Genomic DNA, 20,747 nt, shown 5'->3' on the forward strand with positions numbered 1-20,747 from the left:
TTTACATTACCTGATTAAAAAACAGAAAAAAAAATTTTTTATGATTAGATAAACGAGCTAATAACAATAATTATTATTCAGTTTGTTTGTTAGATGGTTGTTCTCGAAGAAACAAAATTATAATAAGAGTAATTGTTATATTATATGCTATAAAAGGCAATTTAATAGCAGCACTTGCGTAATCCCGAGAGATCCTCAGAGATCTTACTGAATATTTAATTTATGTGCTCGACTCCTAGTCAAGTACACATTCAATACATATCTCGAGTATTTATTGAAATTAATCTTTCGATTTTGCCAATTGCCAAAGCAGACATATTAACAAATTAATACGGGATGTGAAATATATGAGATGAATTAATAAAATTTAATTTAAAAAATAAGAAAGAGTACAGTTTTAATATCTTATTGGCTTACAATTAAATTAAATTACATCTATTCATTTTAATTTTTAAGCATTGGAAAAAAATCTTTACCAAATTGAAATTAATTTTTGATTCTTTAACAAATCAATATTTCTTCTTTAATTTAATATTGTTTATTAAAGTAAAACTTGTATAAATAAATCATATTTGTTGTATGTTTTAATTTAATTTATATAATCAAAACTTCTCTACTGTTAGAAGTAAGCTATAATTAAACAGGGTTATTTTGATAGAATGTATATTTAAATATTTGACATTGTCCAAGTTTGAACAATTCAAAAATAAATAAATCCTTTAACAAATTAAATTTTAATATTTATTATATGAAAGTATAACAAAATAATGAAATTTATCGATATATTTTAAAATATCTCACATCCATTCATGTGTATTTTTAGTGTCTAATCGATATTTATAATTTTCCTATTAAAAATTTTAATTAGGATAAAATCATGCATTTAAAATTTTATTTGATTCTGAATAAATGATTCTGAATTTTCAGTAATGTTGATAGAAAAGATTTTAAATAGAAATGTTAAATATATAATTCTGAATGTTACTTTGTACAGTAGACGAGTATACTTGCATGGTGCATATATTTGTGTTTTGTTTATTGTTAACTTGTTCACTTCATTTTTATTATCTTGTACTTATATTTATTGCATATTTACTCACTTTTTTACTGATACCTGGTGCGATTTTATCAGATAATTTCTTATTCCAAAAAACAGAAAGTAATAAACTAACTTGTGTAATAGAAATTATTCTGAAAAGAGACATACTATATACATCGCTTTAAATATAATCTCTTGTAAATTATGTAATACAAAAATGTTTATTTATGTTTCAAGAAACAATTCTTCGAAACATAAATAGAAAAAACTTCAACTTTTCTAAAATATAATTAACATCTTAAAGAATTAATATCCATTTCATGTCATTATTATATATAAGATTGCAATAACTAAAACCAGTACTAAATAAACCCACTTCATTTTATAGCATTTGTTAAGGAGCTTATTAAAAGTTAATTCTAAGTACGAGGTGTTTAAGTTCGCAGCATCGTATTCTAACTTAGGGGCCAATCACCTACTCTATAAAAAAAATATCGATTTAGCAGCTGTGGAAAATTTATTTCCTGCACAAATAAAGAAAGATATTAATGCCTCTACCATCTGGATGGCATGCACAGCATGATAGCAATATCGAAGTTCTCTACGTCATCGTTTGACAGATAAAACAGGCAATGCTTCTTAAAAGACGTAAAAAGAAAAGAAGAACAGAAATGCATCACGTACTAGATCATTTTTGATATTTATTCCTCTATATATATTTATATTATAATTTTAAATTGATCTATAAGATTTTCCGAATTACATTATATTTTAAATAATAATAATTAATTGTTGTATCTTTTCTATTGATAAATATAACAATGAATAATATTAAAAAAAATAGAGAAAAAATATTGAATATATTCATGTATACAAATATATCAATTGTCAAGCTGTAGGAATGATAAGATCTTAGATACTGTATAATATTACGTTTACAGTTTATATCTGAGGTCTTATCATTTCTAAAGCTTGACCATTAGTATATATTACGATGAAATTTTATATTAAGATATTGAAAATGTTTCAAAATATAAAAATTTTAATTTACAATAGTCGTATGTGAAATTTCCAATTAGTTAAAAAAACTGACAATAAAAATAAATGTATAAAATTTGTATCAAAATTTTAAAAAAATGATAATAAAATGAAATATTAAAACATTTTTCTTTATTAAACTTTTAATAACTGTTATTAAATTAATACTTATTAAATGTTTTTATTAAATTTTCAAAATACTGAAATTACATAAAATATTTTATCAATTTTCAAAATATTTAATTATTGTTTACTGTTTAGAAAATATAAATGATGAATTACCAGTTTCTGAAATATTCTGAAAGTAAAAATACACAAGTGATTTAAAATCTTTCATTAATTACTTTACTTAAGTAAGTGATTATAGTTTTAGTGATTAACAACTTAAGGGAAAAGAATTACTTCAACATAGAATATGGATTGATGAATTTAAGTTGAAGTAAATAGTAACAAAAAATTTCTTTTCATAATAATATTTTTTTTATTTTATTTTGCTTTCTACTTTTTTTATTACAGTACTTCGAATTTATCATTATTATTCACAAAAGAGTAATATAAAAAAAGAGAAAAGTAAAGTACTTTATATTGGAAGTAGATCGTAGTAAACTATTAATCATCACTACTATTAGAATTTATAAATTTATATTACTTTTTCATACAATTGTATATTTTTAAATATTTCCAAATTATTTAGACTGAATCTAAAGTTAAATGCTTAACGAACAATTATTTATTGTAACGTCGTCACAATTCCGGGCTGCAAATTTTAATCATATTTTTAATTTATTTAATATATATATGTTCTCCACCTGAAATTAGTAATGGCTTGCCCCTCTATATCATACTTTTTCTTTAATAGAATTGTGCCGGTCATCTTTTAACTGTTTTCAATTTTTGGTTTGAAATAACATGACTTTTGGTTCGTGTCGGAGGTTTATATATATATATATAGTTAATTGGGGCCTTCTGCTCTTAAGATTTCCATATCTGGTCTCATCTTTCATCTGTCTAACTCAAGATTAAGGCAAGACAGACGGACGACAATAGGAATTTTATAGGTCTACAATTTTATCAAATGGCAGCCCAATAAAATTTAAATACTAACGAAAATAAAAATTACAATGAACTTTTTCCAAACTTTAATTTCTATTTGAAAATGTAAATGATTTAAAAATTTACAAATAATTTATAATTTTATATATTTTTTTTATTAGTCAGAGTTCTCATATCACTTTTAATTAACCACTGACGAGTGAATGAAGTATGTGCTCGAGTGCTGTGATGTTAAGGACATCGAAAACAAAATTTTAAAAGATAAAAATGAATTTCATATTCTAAAATTTATATTTTAGTTTGTGAAAATATAAATTTTAGTAATGTTAATGATCACTTTACGGACATAAAAGTACAGAAAATAATTTTATAAATGAAATAATATTTCAATAAATGAATTAAAAAGTAAATAAAAAATAAATACATTGTATTATCTTAATTGTTTGCTTCTGGCGCATAAAACCGTAAACACATTACTGTATTTACGGTTTTATGCGCCCGAATTTAAAATATTCGTCCAGGATTTTAATATTCATCTAGAATGAGAATAAGTTTTAACTTCTATCAATTCATTTTGATATTTAAATAACTTAATTAGCTGTTTCAGTATTTTTTATTCTTTCTAATCGTGATATAAATTATAGCAATTATAAACTAGATTGAAACTAAAGAATATATCATTTTTACTGAAAAAAAACATTACATTTTAAACAGATTCATAATTTGTAACATTGAAGCTTTCTAAATATTGATATTAACAGTTTGTTTTTCTGCATTGGATCATATAATATTATGAGAGAACATCTCACAATCGATCATTATTTTATATTGCTCGACTTCACATTTGCTCTTTATTACTTATATATATGAACGAATGTACAGTACTGGTCAAAATTTTTCATCTTGTCAGGTACAAAACTAATAAAAATAATGTAAAACAATATTTAAAACTTTAATTTTTATTGTTTTTATACTGTTATAGTTTCATAAATACGGATTTATAACTTTAATTTTAATAAACCTTTATTATTACATTAAATAACATAAGAAAAATGGTCTTTGTTATATGAATATGCGACAGATTTTGATAGAGAATTAAAAGAAATTTCCATAAATATAAAAATAAACATGTGTAGTCAGCATATTGTCTTATCGAATTAGTCAGTTGCTCATCGAAGTATATATCATTATCCGAAAATGTCACTTGAATAAGAAACAGGCAGTAGTTTCTGATAGGCAAAAGTATTTAATTAAAATGACATTGAATATTTTCAAATATCAATATTTAAATTGTAAATAGACATCTAAAAATTTTATTGTTTTATAAGAGTTTTCATATCTTTACATAAGAATAGATCAAGCATGTTATAAAATGTTACAAAGATATAATTCCATTAATTTAAATATTTAATTTTAAAGTTTTAATATTGTTCTTAAAAATTCGTTGATTAAAATTTAGTAGAGTTGTTTAAATTTATTGATTAAAATTTTAAGAGTAAACTTTAGGATTATCTAAAGACCCATTTAGACATTATTGTTGGTTAGAACGTTATTAAAACTAAAACTGGACTCGAGAATTGCCTAGATGTTTCCCTAAAGTACAATTAACTTGAAGAATATTTTAAATAAATTTATAAATGTTTTAAATTATAAAATATATATAGACTACAATAAAATCAAGAATTGTTGTATCAAATGTCATTTAAATGTTTTATAATTTAATTTAGTTTATATTACAGCTTATAAGTGAGCATATTATGCATTATCTAACATTTATCCATTTATATACAAATATATAAGTTACCTACGTAGACAATGTATTTAAATAAATATATATTGATATAAAATCTAAAATTATTATTTATTTACAATCTTTGAGTTTCTATAAATCAGTAAAATTATTTTTTAAAATATAATCGAAAAATTTCGATATACATGATATAAAAAAGCATTTCTTCTTTTTATTTACTATTAAAAATTCAATTATTTTCAAGGATTTATTTATTTAAACATTATTCCACACGAATAAACTACAAATATAATTATTTGAATTCTTACTAGTGGTTGGATTTGATTGTAAATAAATATAAAAAAATAAAAATTTTAATTTATAAATNTTATTTTATGGGTGTGTAAAGCCGCTAAATCGATCTCAGAGAATTGTTGTAAATCTATAAAAACTATCATTTAAGTTGCTTTGTTAAAAATTAATTAGTACGCTTTTATTACCATACAGCCATATTACCAAACCTACATACAGGCCTATTTACTGTCTTCATCTTTAGATTTAGTATTGATTTACATATAATTTTTTATTAAAATATGAATATAGGGGAGATCGGGGCAACTTCGGCATGCGGGGCAAGTTTGTCAAGCGCTTTTTTTAAAAAACAAATTAAAAAAAACTTTGATAAACGGCAAATTTGAGAAATGATAAAATGATTTTAAAAAAACGAATAAATGGTATAGATTATATATTGTTTATAAGTTATATTAAGATATTTATATATAGAAACATATAGGGTAAAGTCTTTTATATTGTACCAGCAAGTACGGTAAATTGTACCACACGCATAGCTGATAAACCACTTGAATTGTTTTTTTAGCTAGAAGAAATATGAATAAGTTGTGACAAACCAATAATAGTGACTCGTGTTTACCGAAAAGATGGATTTCACGGCAAATCGACAGTTTGTTTGATGCTTCTATGAAGTAAAAATTTTGTTGATAAAATATAAAAGTAAATCAATTTCCAAAGGCAGCAATGCTTAAAAATATTATGCAGAACAGTTTAAATTAAAATTTAGAAACAACAAAATTAACACATTAATTAACACATTTTACGCTGGTTTATATTCATCATAATAAAATGTGCCGGTATAAATTATGAGAAGTCACCATATTTTCTTTCACCGTTCATTTCTTATTGATAGAGGAAGTGAATTTCAAATATTGTTGCACTGAATTATTAGCATAGAAGATGTGTTATACTGTATTCTTGATTCACAATTTACACATACGCGTGAGAGATAGAGGCATATTATTCTTGCTTTTACAATCTCATTAAGTTTATTTTTTTCCTCTGTAAACAAAGATAAAACAGGCTAATGTTAAGTTTAAATCATCTCTCAATTAAAAATACATTAAAAATACATTGTGCTGCAATAACTTTCCTTTTTTTATTTTGTACTAGAGCAATAGTTTTGGATGTATTTGGTATTTCTCTCCCAGATAAGAGAGATTTCCTATATATCTTAAAAAAAGAATATATTGGAACGTTAACTTTTCTAATGGTACAGTTTATAATACGGCAAGCACAATTATATATAATTATGAATTGTAGGCTTATCACTTCACATCTTCACACGTATTTCAACTTGTATTTTAAATTGATAATGTTTATGCTGAAAACACTGGGGTACAATCTACAACCATTTGATTTGGTTTATCTATGACAATTTCCATAAAAATCTGAAAAGAATGTTCAAAGTGGTACGATTTATGAGACTTTACCCTATATATCAAGTAAGAACGATATTCAATTCAATATTTTATTGTAACATACATGTGAACAATTCTTGATACCGCGTAGCATAATCAAGATAAAAGATAATTACAAATTATATTACGTAAATGTACTGTACAGTACAGCATGACATGTGATAAAAAGAAATAAAATAATAATGATAACAACAATCATAATAATGGCAATAACAATTAAAAGCGCATGCCTTAGATGCAATTAATACAATAGAGTGATTAATAATTACATGTAATCGCGTGGAGAATTAAGTACTGTACATAATTAAAGTTTAGCATATAAAAATACAAATACAAACACGAATTCAAATACAAGACAAAATAATACGATATTATAAAATTAAAAAATAATTGAATTTTTTTTTTTGGCAGATAAGCTCTACGTTCATCTGCGTTAGAGATTGAACCAAGTCAAGCTAAGGCGAAATCATTTTTGCCTATTTTTCCCAGTTTCTCACGCACGCGACCGTAGGATCAGGTATCATAGGTAGGAATTTCGCGTAATATCCCAACGCCAATTATCATAGGACTTGTTAAAGGTCTATATTAAATTTGAGCATGGATCCTTTACGGAGACAGGATAATATCTTGTCTCGTTTATCCGATCTACTTAAAAGCTTTGATATATTGAATGACAAATATCTATGTAATAGAAATAGGAAAAGAAATAAAAAGAGATAAAATATTTTTCATATATTTTTATTTTTTTTCAATTAACTTATAATATAAATACGAGATCTGTTTCGTATTGGATATTCTATGAAACTAGAATTTTTATTTTAGAAATTTATACTTTTATCCAATAAAATTTTATTATAAATGTTTTTAAAGGAATTATCTGCAACAATATCTATAAAACAGAATCAATAGAGGAAAAAATAGTTAAATGACAAATAACCTCTTGTTTCTGGAAATTCTATTTATGGTCTTTTGTGTCATTCGACGAGAAAAATCTGATCGAATTCAAACCTTATCTCTATTGAAACTGAATATCTGAGATTGTAAACATTTATCAGATCAAGTTTTGATTCAATCGGATTTAAAACCCATAAAACACTATAGTGATCGATACGTCGATTAAATTGTGTTCCATCACTACATTAATATCAAATTTTGGTTGTTTTTTCTTACTATAAAATAACACTACATTAACATAATCCTATTATTATATGAAAACAGCTTTGCTTATTTGACTATTCGATGCAAGTTCTGGAAAATAATTGACTTATCTTTTTCATCCTCTAATGTTTCCATTAAGCCATTTGACATCGTTGAATAAATTGATTTGCATTTGAATCATTTGATAAAATGAAATTTCGTTATCAATAGTATCAATTATTTTCGGCTGTTTGTCTGAAATGAATTTAAAATCTAGAAAATATTAGTACAAATTCAGTCGAGTAAAAACCATATATCTCTTTGATAACAATTCATTTTCTGACATCAGGAATATTCATAAATTTTCAAATGGAGCGGATTGATTAAATGAATTTCTAATATATTACATTTGAAGTTGTTTTTAATCAAGTGAAGCTGACGTGAAATGATTATAAAAGATATTTAATCTTTCAAATAAATATTTTGTTATTATTAATTTTTCTTTTTAATACACTTTGAAAAAAATAATAAAAAATAAAAATTTAAATTTTTAGAATTATTCTTTAAAATGCTATAATAGGATTCGTATGCAAACGTTTCTTTAAGCTTTTGTGAATATCGTGATCGATTTCTCTTGAGTTAATAACAATTTTCTGTAATCAATTTAACCGTTTTCACTATTCATAAGATACAAGCTTAGTTCAATGATAGGTTATGACATTACACTCACTTTATTAGCTTGATGTAATAATTTACTATTGAGAGATGATCTAAATATATTATTTTATGGGTGTGTAAAGCCGCTAAATCGATCTCAGAGAATTGTTGTAAATCTATAAAAACTATCATTTAAGTTGCTTTGTTAAAAATTAATTAGTACGCTTTTATTACCATACAGCCATATTACCAAACCTACATACAGGCCTATTTACTGTCTTCATCTTTAGATTTAGTATTGATTTACATATAATTTTTTATTAAAATATGAATATAGGGGAGATCGGGGCAACTTCGGCATGCGGGGCAAGTTTGTCAAGCGCTTTTTTTAAAAAACAAATTAAAAAAAACTTTTGATNACTTATCTGGCTTAATTTTTATTTAATTTATAAAATTTGTTTCAATTAACGCGGGCAATATAATGAAGATTTTATGCATTCGGCTTTCAAAATTAGTACTTTAGAAAATATTTTTTTTCATACAAATTATATTTATGAAGTAATTAAGCTACAGCTGTTACATGAATGTTCTTCTTAGGTAATTACTTAGAAAATTAAGAGAATCTAACGTAAAACTAATAAACGAAAAGTAAAGCAATAGGATATGTTTTTATTTTCATTTATTTAATAAATGATTGTTAGTTAAAAGTTTAAGATTTTTCTTTAATTTAAAAGAAACTTTTTAACCTTTTATATTTGAAATTAAAATAAGTCAAGGACAAACAGGGAAAAAAATATATAAATGAAAATTAATTTTATTATTTTTTGAAAAATTACTGTTCTACTTTCAAGACAATAATTCCAAGATAAATATTAGCTTTTTAGTAAATTACAGTAAAGTTACCGTGGAAAAAAGAAAATTTAATTGTGACAAATGAAAAAAAAAGAATTGCTAATTTAACTTTTTGCATTAAAGTAATTTATTTATTTTAGAATTTTTAATATTTACTCTTACTATCACGCATTAACAAAAACTTAGTTTTTATTTAAATAAATAAAATTTTATTTACTTAATCATAAGATTAGTTTGAAAAAGAATTCCTTTAAAATATAAAATTAATTTTTAAAAATCTAGAAAATAGCATGTATAGAAAGGATTTTAATTAATGTTTTCACTATTCTTAAACTTGTATCCAAATTATAATTTTTGAAATATTTCGAATGTTAGAAACATTTAAAGAATAAAAACTAATGTTTATAATTGTAAACGCTCCGTATTAAATAAAATTACTTTTCCTAGAATAAACAAATTAGTAGACAATATTATATATTTACTGACAGACAAACGACAGGCAAACAGAATTAGAAACGTGAGAGTTGTACAAATGTATAGGAAGGTATATATTGCGAGAAATCTTCCCGATAAGAATAAAATAAATGTTTCGTTTCGTATATAGGAATTCCGCGATAGATGGTCATGTTTTTTTAAAAGTATAAATAAATGGTGTTTGTTAAATCTCACAAAACTCATTTGAGTGCATCCGTTTGGATGTAACTAGAATCGCACTCAAGCCATGACATTCTCGTAAATGAGTATCTCACTGACACTGTGGCCATCACGCCCGTGCTGTTTGGGTTTAGACGGCCAATGCAATAATTTTATGTAAGTGCTTTTTGTTGTCACGCTTATATTCTTTTTATTTAGTTGTGTGTGTGTTGTGTGATTAAAATTTATTTAGCGTACATTTGTGTACTAAGTAAATTTCAATCACACAACACATGTTAAGATCAAGAATAATTTTTTTTTTCAGATTTAACAAACACCATTTATTTATGCTTTAAAAACTTATGACTATCTATCCTGGAATTACTATATCGATTCCTACAGATTAGCTGATTATTTCTCCTTTTATTTTCGCTTTCAAAGCTTCTTATAAAACGTGAGAAATTCTCTTTCGAATATCAGTTTTCAATGAAAACGACTCTTGTTCACAAAAAGATGGCGGCTATCCTACAGTAAAACGTCCCTTATCCTTTGTTCATATATGTTTTTCCCACTAATTTCTTTTTTTCTTTTTTTTTCAAAATGTCTATTGTCCAAAAGATTTGCTTTGAAAACGTTTTTTTTCCAATCTAATTTCTTTAATTATTCTGTAATGTTGCATAAGTAAATGAAAATGATTATGAAAATAAACTCTTATCAGTCTGAAGAATTAGAATAAAAAATATTTCTACATTCAGTAGTTAATTTTCGAAAAAGTTGCAAAGTGGTCAAGAGACATTTTGAAAATAGTTTTCAATTATAATATAATTAACAAATTTAGTATTTTAATTAAAAAAATTAAAATGTTATATTAATAAACATCAATAGTATTTTTTGTATAAAAATTCAAAAGAAGAAACAAAATTTCTGTCTTTAATTACATAAGTAAAAATAATCTATATTAACAGGCTACTTAACTTATTAACTTTATTCATAAACCAATATTTTGTGAACTGAGATCATTTAATTATAATCATTATTAATAATTAGCATCTTATTAAATTTATTTATAAGCTAGTAATTATTAATAACTGGTAATTATATAATTAATGATTGTTTATAAAAAGTTAATTAATTGCAACTATCTAAACAAAAATACAATTAAAGTATTAAAAACATAATCAAAATTCATTTCAATTGACGTATATGATAGAAATTATGTTACATAATATTGTGATTTTCGTTTAGAAATATTTTATAATTTTAATATATACGAATATTATAAAATTGTACGAGACGATTTGTAAATATTTTATATTTAAAAAGCAGAGAAAATAAAACAAAATAAAGTTTTTATTTTTTCATGGAATGAATCCACATTTCAATAGAAAAATTATAATTTTTAAATTGTTTTAATGAATAACAAAGATACTTTATTCTTCTACAGATGCTAGTTTTCATTTTAAGTAAGTTTATCTAAAATCTTATTAATTATTTATTATTAATGAAATTAAATTGTTTTATTTTCATTATAGAAAAAAAAAACAGGCAGATACTTCCTCTACGAATATCTAAAATAATAATTATAATTTATATTTAAATGAAGTATAATGTGTTAATATGGATTAACACATTGTTAAAATTGCTAAATTATAACAAAATAAAAACTAACGAGCAATTATTTATTGTGACATCGTCACAATGCCGGTTTGCAATTTTTAATTTATTTAATTTAAAATATATGTTCTCCACCTTAAATTAGTAGTAGCTTGCTCCTGTATATCATATTTTTCTTTTAATAATAGAGTCCTGCCGGTCATCTATCTAACACCTTTCAGGGAAAAATTTTTGAATTGAAATAATGTAACTTCTGTTTGCATTGGAAGTTCGTATATAGTTAATTGATCCTAAGGTTTCTACATCTAGTCTTATTTTTCATCTATCTAACTTCGTTCTCGAGATTAAGGAAAGATGGACGGACGAAAGTGGGAATTTATGTCTACAATTTTTTGTAATCGTAGCCCAATAACTGAAGAAAAATTGTTAAATTATAAATATATAAGTTTTATTATTTTCATTAATAATTAACATTGGCTTATTAATCTTAATTATGTTATCATATGATTGCTTTTGTAACACTAAATAAACACTTGTTGTCTCTTTACGTTTCAGTTTATAATCAATAAATCCCAAAGATATTTTTTATATGTTTATAATATTTAAAAATAAATATATTACAGTACTTTTATCTGATGTTAATTGAAAATTTTACGATAATTTTTAATAACAAAAATAATATCTCGTGAATAATATTTGAATAAAATTAACAATATAATGTATGGTTTAAAGTTATCAGAATACTGAATTAAGATTATATATAATAATCATTCAATTTATATTTTATTTACTAATGAGATAGAAATATATCAGTAATATATTTTATATTGCGTAAATACATTAACAATCTACAAGTATATACTATATGAAATAGAATATCTGTCTGTACTCTATACATTTCGATCTGTACCAAGTTTTTCGTAGTTATTCTCTTGGGCCTTGCAGAAAATGCAGGTTAATATGAAACGTGGATATACCACTCCTTTTTCAATTTCATTCTCTTGACATTTCGCGATAAACATAAAAATGGTAGGCTAAAATAACCAAAGTTTTAATATGATTTTTATTTTAATATATGTCTTTATTTATTACCAATAAATCTGATGCCAGCAAAATGTAATCATTATGATTTAGAATAAACTGTTAAATCTAAAAAAAGAAATCTCTCTGCAATGTTTCTCCTTTAATAATGATTTATTGTAATTCAATTAATTATTTTTATTTTACTGTTAAAAGTTAAATTTTATTTCTTAGTTAGAATGATTTAAGATATGATACTATTTTCTTGATATAATTCTACACACAGTATTATAATTTAGATAAAATACCGTAAAAAGTAAAATAATAGTAAATAATTACTTAATTGCACTTTTATTTTATAAACTAAAATGTAATAAATAATTAACAGTTGTTAAGTTTTTTACACGAAATAAATAACAGAATAAAATGTTAATAGTTTTATAAATTTTATATGAATTTTGTAGTTTGCAAGCACTAAAATAAAATATTGCCTATATAATAAAATGACTCAGATGATTTATTGCCTGTAATTTACAAATATTCTGAATACCAAATGCGGAAGTTTTATGTTATGAAATAACAAACATTGGTATGGACAAATACAGTAAATGCATTTTATTTTTTCCTTAAAATAGTTTATTTACTAAATTTTGACCTTACCCCGCAGCAATTCTCATATTGCCATTTTGAAAAGGGCAAAGTGGAAAGTGAAGGCTTTTCAGTTGCATGTATATATATAGATACACATTAGCATATGTATATCATATACATACAATGTATATATATATTATAAATATTTGCAATACGTAATGCAAACATAACTGGAATCATAAGAGATTTCTCTCATATAGAGCATAATCGATCACCTTCAGTTACAGAATATGATTAAGTTTTTCATGTCAACCTTATTGTACCAGCAAGTACGGTAAATTGTACCACACGCATAGCTGATAAACCACTTGAATTGTTTTTTTAGCTAGAAGAAATATGAATAAGTTGTGACAAACCAATAATAGTGACTCGTGTTTACCGAAAAGATGGATTTCACGGCAAATCGACAGTTTGTTTGATGCTTCTATGAAGTAAAAATTTTGTTGATAAAATATAAAAGTAAATCAATTTCCAAAGGCAGCAATGCTTAAAAATATTATGCAGAACAGTTTAAATTAAAATTTAGAAACAACAAAATTAACACATTAATTAACACATTTTACGCTGGTTTATATTCATCATAATAAAATGTGCCGGTATAAATTATGAGAAGTCACCATATTTTCTTTCACCGTTCATTTCTTATTGATAGAGGAAGTGAATTTCAAATATTGTTGCACTGAATTATTAGCATAGAAGATGTGTTATACTGTATTCTTGATTCACAATTTACACATACGCGTGAGAGATAGAGGCATATTATTCTTGCTTTTACAATCTCATTAAGTTTATTTTTTTCCTCTGTAAACAAAGATAAAACNTAAAAAGTTTAGTCAAAACATTGAGTATATAAATAGCTTTTAAAGGCGTGAAGAAAAATCTATAATGGAAAAATTCTTTATATTTTTCCTTATATAATTGTCTTGGCGATGTACATCAATTGGTTACATCAAGAGGAAAAAATATCATATTTGTTCACACTAACTCTTATCTTGTTTGTCTTAATGCTTAGAAGTGGAGAGAAAAGGAAATCAATCGGAAAAAGCTAAAGACTACAAATCGACAAAAATTCATGGAAAAAAATCGATTAGAAAATAAAACATTAGAATTTTATAATCTGATATAAACTTTTATACAAAATGATCCATTGAATTCGAGATCAATAAAAATTTTGATGAGAAAATTACATAATATTTATTACTTAAAATAAAAGGAAACAGTTTAATAAGTTTAAATTGTAAAGTTGTTTAAATTTAGAAAGAAATATATATATATATATGTATGTATGTGTGTGTTTTAGTGAAAACTGCATATAAATAATGGCGTATATATTTTTTTTATGAAGTTAATAATACGTTTGAAGAATTCCTGTAAATATTTGCTTTCTTGAAATTTGAAAAGAATCCTGTAGTTTGTCTAGACGTATTAAAAAAGAAGAGATAAAATATTGTAAATAATGAATAATGCAGCATATAATATAGAATACTATTCCTGAAGGATTGGATAAAACTAAAAAATGCAAAAGGTATTTTAATAATATTAATAATTTACAAAAAAAAAAGAAAATTTGCAAAAACACCAACAGTTGAATTTGGTAAATACAGTAAAATTTCTATTAATGATGTTAATATTTTCAAGTATTTACTTTTATATCGTAGTAATGTAATTCTGCTAAATTTTTATTTCTCTAGAAAATATTTCAGAAAATCCTATGACTTCTTCGTTACTTCTTGAAATGTTTTTTACAAGTTAATATTTGATCTGTCCTATTTAAATACGGCAGAGAAAGACGATGTCAACTCCATTTATATATACGGTTTTTATACTATAAAAAATAGAAAGTGAAAGTTCTTGACAAAAAATCCATTTGTAACAGATGATATTTCGAACATTATACAAATTATAAATTAATAATATATGTAAAATAATCTCTGGCATTGATTTTTATTTATTTATTATATATATGTTCAATAATATCTTAATGACGAGAAAAAGTATAAATGAATAGTCGAAAACTTTCAACTCAGATTCATTTAAAAGCATTAAAAAAAAACAAGAAAAAAACTGATGACTGGAAGAAGAAACTCTTGAAAAATGATGTTTAGTTAAAGTAATTGAAATGCGATGCCGTGCATTGAGATTAGTTTGTTTGTGAACTGTAAAAGGCTTTGGGGAAAGTGAATGTAAAATTAATTACATCAAAGCAAAGAAAGAATCGCTGTATGATGCTGAAAGACATTGAAGGGCTGACAATGACGTGGAAGAAAAGCGGAAATGATCTATAAATTACGTGGAAAACAGCTATTGAGTTGTGGTACAACAATAGACGAATTGTTTTATCTTATTTTTGCTAGTAAAGAAATATTGAAAAGTAATATTCTCCTATGAATATAGTGTATAGAATTAGGAAGGTGCGACATTAGGGACACTGTTAATGCAAATTTACAACAACAATAGATAAATTTAAAAAAAAATGAAAATAAACTTATCTTATGAAATGATGCTAAATATTTGAAAAATAAAACAATAAAATAACCTATTAAATTACTTTAATATAAAATTAATGTATAATATGCTATTTTCGATATTCATATTTTATTGAAGATATCTTTATGATGTACAAATAAAATCGTTTTTATACGATTCCAACTGATGATATTGCTTATTCTTTGCTACATTAAGAGATAATTACTTTTAGGAAATTTCATTTTAGTATCACTGCTTCTGATGAGAAAATATTTTTTTAAGAATAAATAGTAGACTATATGATCAGTCTTTAATTTAAAAGTTATAAACTTAAATAACACATTAAAATAGATATTTCTCACGATAAGAAGATAACAAATAAGTTACATTACGTATTGGCTATGTATCGAGTTTCTGATTACACGAGAGAGTTTCACTTAATTAAATTGGCTGTAAAACAAAATACCTCCTTGTCAATAATCAATTAAATTAAATTAGTAATTTGATTAATTTTTTTAACTTATCGATTTTAGTCAAAATAATTTCATTTATCATTTAAAATGTGACATTTTAATAGAAAATTACAATAATAGCATTTAGATTACCATAATCAATATTTATTAAAATGATTTTAGTATATTTTTTCTGAACTATAAATGAGATGTTTTTAATTAGCTCGACTTTTTATCTCGAATGAAAACAAGAAAAAAATAATAATAATAAATAATAGCTACAATATATTTTTTCTCGCATTCCAGATAAAAGCACAAAATTTCCCATTTTCGTACGACATTTATGAAATTATTAAAATCGTAAGTTATAAACCAGTCAAAAATTCATTATTAAATTGCATTTCTTTGTCTCTTTCGGATGAAATTTACTAGTTGAGTGCTATATGAAACAGGGAACATGTCTATTAAAAGTTTCGCTCTTGGAAGATCTTTTATAGTCTTCTGTCCAAAATAATTTGACTTTATCGACTTTGAGATAACTAGAGACATTAACTAGCTCTTTTTGGATTCATTAAACGCTTTATGGCTGAATATTGTCATAAGTGGTGTAGAGGAGAAGATGATTAATTGGATACGCCTGGAGCGCCTATAAAGAAGCTTCCGTTGACACTTAAGGGAGAACCTTTTCAGCATCAAAACATTTTCAATCGTGTAATATTTTTTTTAATAAGTTCTACACTTTTCGTTTGATTATAAGTTTATCTTTATTATGTAGATGAAGTTTACGAGTTAATACGTATCACTAAGTTGTGAAGATTCTCGTAAAAGTTTAATCCGTATAATTATGGACTCGATCTATAAAAACATTTCCATGCATTTCAGTAGTACAAGAAACAAAGTCTATAAAGAAACTATGGATTTTTTTTCTTTTACTAATCGAGATTTTAAATATTATTTTATTAAATTTAACAGTATTAAAACTGATTGGATGTCTTTTTTATAATTTTTTATCCAATATTTTTTTCGGATTCTATGGGATTAGACTTTTTAAACCCCGATACTAAAATTTTTTATAGCTTGCTTTTGTCAAAAACATATTATTTACGTTAGGATCTTCAAGAATAGATAGAGGACAAAAATGAAAATTAAAAAAATTTAGAATAGCTTCAAACAGAACGATTTTGTGTTTTAATATATTAAAAATAGATTAAGTAAATATTTTAGAAGCAATTTGATTAGTTAAAATTATATTATTTATTTCTTCATCTATACGTTCGCTTTGTATTTGAAAGTTTGCATTCGATTTCTCCGTCATGCTTAAAAACGGCGAACACTTTTCAATTTAGTCGCTTCTTCAAAATTCGTCTAATTCAAACACTTTAGTTTTGATAAATAAATGTTTTTAATATTTTATAACAATATTAATATTGCTATTTTCTGAGATTTTAACAAGATAATTAAAAAAAAAACTTTTTCAGATATAATAATACGAAAAGATAAATTTCTTTTACTTATATATCAAGTCGTAGGAGATCGACTGTTTGTCTCTTAACAAGACGCGACTGTATCATATAGGATAACAATACAGAAGGTGGCCTGCAGGAAGTGTAAAACGATCGATTAAAATATCGTCCGGTGTTCATCTTACCGCAGTAATGGCGTCATACGATCGTATCATGTATTACTTGTCAAAGGGAACTAGATTACAATCTGCGTAACTTTATCTTACCTTTCGTTGATGATGCATTTGTGACGTATTTCCCATATCCTCTTACAAAAATGCATTAACATCGTATAGTTTACTCTAACTTTTTACTTATTTCTCACAAAATAAGTATTCCAGTAAGTTAATACAAAGTCGATGACGGGCAAAATATTAATGTGGTATTTTTTCCCTTCTCTACTCATTAAGTTTCCGACATGTTGTTATTTCAAATTAATTCATTTTTCCCCTTTACGATCTTCGAAAACTTTTCGTAGATTTGTAAATAAAGATCGTCGGAGGAGAATGTTTTTCTAACATTGACAAACATTACCGGACTCATCAAGCTTCATTGCTTTTACTTGTCAAGTCTGATGTCACGATAACATCGCTTAAGTAAATATCTGAAAACAGAAATTTTTAATTTTGATGAATATCTAACTGATGACGTCACATTCACAACTTCATTTGAAAAACCTGTATTTTTATCAGACTATCCTTGCATAATTAAGTTTATGATTAGTGTTTATTATAAATGTTTCGCTGCTAATTTTATAAGATGATTATTAATTTGGTGAATTATATGACTTATATCAAAATATTGTTAATTGTAAATGCTTCATTGCATCAATTTCATTGGCAATATAAGAGAAAGAAAACAAAATACAAGGATGATTCAGAATTCTCCATACATGTGGAAAGTAGTCTCTTAATTTACAAAAGATGTTCTGTATAAGCAATATTGCATTGATAACATATACCTAAGCTTCTCTTCCACTCATAGTAAACTCGCTTTAACATATTCATATCAAATGCGTTCTTTTAGGTAACACGAGCTTTGTATCTTTGTACCACATGGTCTTCAAGTGTCCCAGAAATAAAATTCAAGTGAGATGAAATCTGAGGACCTCGAAGATCAATTCAGTTTCCTATGCGTGAAGACTTTTAAAGAGCTTTTAGTTCTAGACCAGGGGTAGGCAGCCATTATAAGTGTGCGTGCCAAAATCGCCAAATCTATGATGCAAAATATTCTCACTTGCCTATGAAATTTTTGGGACCATATTATTAATTTGGTGTCTTTTAATTGTTGAGAGAATTTTTTTTCAAATAATCTTTTTGATTTAGAAACCTAATAAATTCTTTCGAAATACGAAAAATATATATATAAAAAAGATGTTGAATATTTATTTTTTAAAATGAGCTCTGAATTACATACCGGAAAGAAAACCATTTAATTTAGGATAATTCTGAAAGATTATAAATACATTATTTGAAAACATCGAATTATTTAGCAAAAAATAATAATTGTTTGGCATTTGTTATTCAACGATGTTATAACGATTTTATTTGTCATACAAACACAATACATAAGTTTGTACCTCATTTCCATAATTTAAAAACTAAGAACAGATATTTAAATTAAAAATTTGATATTATTTTCTATATAAAAAATTATATATACTTTTCCATATATAACTATTTAAGTAAAAAGTAAAAATATTAGCTTTAAGTATTATGCATTTAAGATCTGTAACTAACTTATTACCATAATATATTTAACAATGAAGTTATGATAATCGTACAGAACGTACTTACAAAGGTATAGGCATTGACGTTTGTAACGAGTCTTTATACGAATTTACTTCAATTCATGTTATCAGGAAGGCAAAATGTGGGTTTCAAATATTAACTATCGTTCTGTAGCTAAACTATAGTCTATCTCTTCAATAGTCGGTTGTGATTGATACCTTATTTCAGAAAATACACAAAAGAGCAATCGAAAAAGGATGATAACAGAGATTTAAACGTCTACACTCAAAAGAAATAAATATTGTTCAACTGATGAGATAGTTGCTTTATGGAAGCTATTTTCTTCGTATTGTGATTTTTGAGTAAATTTTGAAGATGTCTAAATTCGACAGACGGTCATAGATCAACTTTAACTATCTGACTAAGTAGAATGCGATTGGTTTGGATATATCTCCCTCTCCAATAACACATCTCCTATTTCTGGATTCCTTTAAACTAGACGAAGTTATCAGTCGAAAACATTTCATTTTTGAGGATTTAACTACCTAAAATCTGTCGAATGGTAGATTAAAAAATGATGACATTTAGATAGAATTCTATTTTTTTTAAAAAAAAAGAGAACATTACGACATATCCCAATGATAAAATCCATTCAAATCTTGATACGTTTTTAATTTTTCGTTCATAATCTAAACGAAATGAATGGATAATAATATATTAAATGTCACATTATAATCAAAGGAATTTCAAATTTGCTCATAAATTTCAATTCAAATTTATTACTGAAGGAAATGAACATTCATAAATGCAACTAATATCATTTTTCAATCTAAAATTAGATATCAAAATATCAAAGGTGGAATTATCTCTCCTTCATATATAAAGATTACTTCAAAGAGGCTATATTTATCGATTTTTATGGATTAAAGATAAATAGTAGTTTTATTATATAATGTTTCTGGATACAAAAACAATTTCAAATATAATATATCTTTAGATAAAAAGTTATTGCATCGTTTATTATAAATAAGATATAATTTATATTAACGATAATGACTAACAGAGCGTCACGTCGCAACGAGTTGGTCATGGTCTATGAAAGTGTTGTTGCCTTTCAAAACAAATAAACAATATAATTACATTCAAGCAATTACTAAGACATTCTTTCTGTTTTAAAAGTAAAAAACAAAAAAATTTATTTGACATTTATCGCAATGTTTCTACTTGAAAGTATCTTAAAATAGATTCTTAATGACATTCGTCTAATTTTTACCAAAACATCTAATATAGATGCTTAGAAATTCGTATTTGTAAACAAAGAATTATAAAGTTTAAATCAGATAAAACATTTATTGATTAATAATATTAAAATTTTAAAATAATTTTTATTAATTATTTTTTT

General features: G+C 24.5%; 1 protein-coding gene across 4 annotated transcripts in view; it reads right to left on the reverse strand.

Annotated features, from left to right (window-relative positions):
• Positions 1–20,747, reverse strand: part of LOC111626614 (diacylglycerol kinase 1-like) — a 165,280-nt gene that overhangs the window by 46,467 nt on the left and 98,066 nt on the right. The window contains exon 1 of one of the 4 annotated variants that reach the window (XM_023370051.1): positions 19,412–19,758. The exons of 2 other annotated variants lie outside the window; for them this stretch is intronic. The gene's annotated coding sequence lies outside the window, so the exon portion shown is untranslated. Of the gene's footprint in view, positions 1–19,407; positions 19,759–20,747 lie in introns of those variants that run through there. One more of the 4 variants, XM_023370055.1, reaches the window with a different exon arrangement.

This window comes from Centruroides sculpturatus, unplaced genomic scaffold, assembly GCF_000671375.1.
Source record: "Centruroides sculpturatus isolate CEXI.00-Female unplaced genomic scaffold, Cexi_2.0 scaffold362, whole genome shotgun sequence".
In the NCBI taxonomy this organism is placed as follows: domain Eukaryota; kingdom Metazoa; phylum Arthropoda; class Arachnida; order Scorpiones; family Buthidae; genus Centruroides; species Centruroides sculpturatus.